Source organism: Megascapheus bottae, chromosome X (assembly GCF_031878675.1).
Source record: "Megascapheus bottae isolate mThoBot1 chromosome X, mThoBot2.hap1, whole genome shotgun sequence".
NCBI classification, from domain to species: domain Eukaryota; kingdom Metazoa; phylum Chordata; class Mammalia; order Rodentia; family Geomyidae; genus Megascapheus; species Megascapheus bottae.
The window spans coordinates 12,297,997-12,302,165 of NC_143547.1; the positions used below are offsets into that span (position 1 = coordinate 12,297,997).

At 37.3% G+C, this 4,169-nt stretch overlaps 1 pseudogene; it reads left to right on the plus strand.

Moving 5' to 3' along the window:
* Positions 1 to 2,787: 2,787 nt before the first annotated feature.
* LOC150040486 (small ribosomal subunit protein eS1 pseudogene) lies at positions 2,788 to 3,575 on the plus strand (annotated as a pseudogene).
* The last annotated feature ends 594 nt before the right edge of the window (positions 3,576 to 4,169 follow it).

Below are 4,169 nucleotides of genomic sequence, written 5' to 3' on the forward strand. Positions count from 1 at the left end.
AAATTAGATTGGAGACCTTCTGTCCCAAAACACATTTTTTTTCTATCTAACAGTAGGAGTTGTGAATATGATGAGGATATTCCTAGTTTTCCCAATAATAACTAAAAATAATAAAAGACTTAACAGTCGAATTATTGAGTTCATTTTTCAAATCAGAGGTGACTTTTTGTTCCCTTGGGCAGTGAAGTTTAGATCTCTTTCCAGGTGTGAATTAAGCAATGATGAAGAGTGCCTGGTAAAGGAAGATCTCCTAAGGTAAATGCGGGGCATATTCATTCAATTGGAAAGCTCTTTAAATTTCTTTCTTTCCCATAAGCGGTATCAACGCAACCTGTTATTACTAAGGTACGTTAGATTTTCTTATGGGAATGTTGCCTAATCATTAGGCTGCAATATTAGTGTGTTATATGAAGAGTTTTTCTCTGAAATGGCTAAAATATGCATTTATTGTTCTCTTTTCCGTTTACAGATGCAATCAAGCATACCTACCTTCAAGCCTTTGTTTCTTCTATGGTTCTCAGGAAGTTTCATTTAAAAAGACAATGAGAATCTGGAAATCTCATGGTTTGGCTGAATTTCTTTGTGACCAGAAGAGAAAAAGCCTCTGTAAAATGGAAGAAATTATGAAAATTATTCTTTTTTGTCTTGTACTAAATTATTGCTTGCAGTGTGAGAAAACTCATGTACATAGTAAAAGAAAAGCAATATGACTTTGGTATAAAGGAAATTTAATTACAAATACATGGAAATTAACTAAAATACATTACTACATTCAAAGATACTAAATAGCCAGAAATCCTGTTTACTGTAAGATATTTGACTGAGAATTGTCTCATCTAAATGTTTTATACCTCTTTCCAAGGTCATATAGGACAATTCAACTGGAACCCTTTATTCCAAATCCACTTTGTATTAATGCTCAAGAAAAATCTTACTAATAAAAATAAGAGCATAAAGAGTTTCTGCTTGATTTGTAATTTCCCCATTTTTTTTTGTCAATCCTGGGCTTGAGCTCAGGGCCTGAGCACTGTCCTTGGACTTTCTTAAGGCTAGAGCTCTATCACTTGAGCCTCAGCATCACTTCCGGCCTTTTTCTATGTATGTGGTACCGGGGAATCGAACCCGGGTCTTCATGCATGCTAGGCAAGCACTTTAACCACTAGGCCAAACTCCCGGCCCTGTAATTTCCCCATTTATGAACAACTACAACCACAGTAGAATAGCACATCATATTAAGTGATCCCATGATACCAATGTGGTACCTATACCATTGATGGAATTGTGATGGAATAGAGTCATATCTTCTTAGATACTGAACTTAGAAACTTTCCATTTTCAGAGAAGCTCACTTCCATCATAGCTAATCAAGATGAGTTATGTGTTACTTAAATATTGTTATGCTTTCAATTTGCTGACAATAGAGACAATACCAAAGTTAGCAATTATGTCGGGGGAATAGATCCTAATACACTGTTGGAAGAATGTAAATTAATACAGCCTCTAGAAAAGGCAGTATGGAGATGCTATAAAAATAAAAATAGAAATAAACTATGATTCTGTGATATCACTCTTGGGTATTTACCCAAAAGAATATAAGACAAGATACAACAAATGTACATGTCTATTATTCACAATCAGCAATTCCTGGATACTATTCAAGATGCCCTACGACTGATGAATGAATCAAGAAAATATGGTGTCTCTCTCTCTCCCTCCACTCTCTCTCTCTCGCACACACACACACACACACACACACACACACACACACACACACAGACTGGAATTTTATTTCTCCATGAGGAGGAATGAAAATATGTCATTTGTAGAGAAATGTATGGGTCCAGAAAAAAAGTCAATACTAAGGGATGTAAGCCAGGGCCATAAACACATTTTCTTGTATGTGTATCTTAGACCCCCAAATACAATATCCCATGAAAAAATATAAATGGGTTGATGAAAGCAAAGCTTACTAAAGTAAACTGACTGAAATAAGGTATATGAAGGGGTAAAATTCCATGGTATAGCCCCTTTGATCAACTAATAGAGAGTTTAGTAAAATGAGTATCTGAAAAGAAGCATGACTTGAATGAGACTTGGGGCTAAGGGGAAAGGAATCTATAAGTGGAAAAGGAATGGTGGGTAAGTTAATATAATCATTATACTTCCATGGATATTTGAGAATAAGAAATAAGAAAAATGAGGTTAATGGTGGGAAAATGGTAGGTAGGAGGGAAGAAAAGGCTGAAAGTGGTAACTGATTAAGATATTTTAAATGAACATGTTAAATTGAATCTTTCCTTGTATAATCACTTGAAGATAAAGAGAAAAATAAATGGAAAAATTTTACCTTTTTTGCAGTTAATTCTAATAACCAAAACAAAACCTCATTAGACATGGTTATAAAAATTATGAATAACAAAACATTGAAATTAATCTTGATGTCACACAAAGTGGTAAGATGCATAATAATATAGCCTCTTTCAAAAAATTAATTTGGAAGTTATTATGTAGATAAACATTGCCTTATCATTTAACCAGCAATCATATACCTTAGTATTTATCTAGGTGGTTTAAAAATTATGTACACAAATTAATATCAGCTTTATTCATAAATACTCACGCTTAAGCCTGATGCGTTTGCTCATGCCTCTAATCCTAGCTACTCTGTAGGCTGAGATCTGAGGATCAAGGTTCAAAGCCAGCCCTAGCACAAAAGGACCTAAGACTCTTATCTCCAGTTAACCCCTAGAAAACAGGAAGTGGCCTTTTGGCTCTCTGACCAGCACCATGGCGGTTGGCAAGAACAAGCGCCTTACGAAAGGCGGCAAAAAAGGATCCAAGAACAAAGTGGTTGACCCATTTTCTAAGAACGATTGGTATGATGTGAAAGCCTCGGCCATGTTCAATATCAGAAATATTGGGAAAACACTAGTCACGAGGATTCAAGGAACCAAAATCACATCTGATGGCCTCAAGGGTTGAGTGTTTGAAGTGATCCTTGCTGATCTGCAGAATGATGAAGTTGCATTTAGAAAATTCAAGCTAATTACTGAGGACTGAACACAGGGCAAGAACTGCCTGACCAACTTCCATGGCATGGATCTCACCAGAGACAAAAAGTGCTCCATGTTCAAAAAGTGGCAGACCATGATTGAAGCTCATGTTATGTCAAGACTACAGATGGTTATTTGCTTCGTGTGTTCTGCGTTGGCTTTACTAAAAAACGCAACAATCAGATCCACAAGACCTTGTATGCTCAGCATCAGCAGGTCCGCCAGATCCGGAAGAAGATGATGGAAATCATGACCCAAGAAGTGCAGACCAATGACTTGAAAGAAGTAGTTAATAAGTTGATTCCAGACAGCATCGGGAAAGACTTAGAAAAGGCTTGCCAGTCTATTTATCCACTTCATGATGTCTTCGTTAGGAAAGTGAAAATGCTCAAGAAGCCCAAGTTTGAATTGGGAAAACTCATGGAGCTTCATGGTGAAGGTGGTAGTTCTGGAAAAGCTACTGGGGACAAGACCGGTGCTAAAGTCGAGTGAGCTGATGGATACGAACCACCAGTCCAATAACCTGTTTAAAATTCAGAGTTTTAGTAATGACAAATTAAAGGCCTATTTGTGAAGAAAAAAAAAGAAAGAAAGAAAACAGGAAGTGGGCTTGGCTCAAGGTAGGGCCGCAGGCTTGAGCTGAAGAGCTCAGGGACATGGCCCAGGCCTATTTCAAGCCCCATGACCCACAAAAAAAACCCACCAAAAAAACAAACAACAACAACAAAAAAGCCCACCAGAAATACCCAAACTTGAAAGCAACCTAGCGGCATTCAAGAAATGAACGGATAAACTAGCACATCTATATATGGGGATATTATTTACAAATAAAAATAAATGTAGCTACTCTGGAGGCTGAGATCTGAGCATCAAGGTTCAAAGCCAGCCAGGGCACAAAAGGACCTGAGACTCTTATGTCCAATTAACCTCTAGAAAATAGGAAGTGGAGCTTTGCTCAAGGGTAGGACAGTGTTGAAGTGAAGAGCTCAGGGACAGCACCCAGGTCTAGGCATAGGGCAGTAACCTTGAGCTTATGAGCTCAGGGACAGCATCCAGACCAAGTTCAAGCCCCACAATCCACAAAGTGAATAAATAAATAAATAAATAAACAAATAA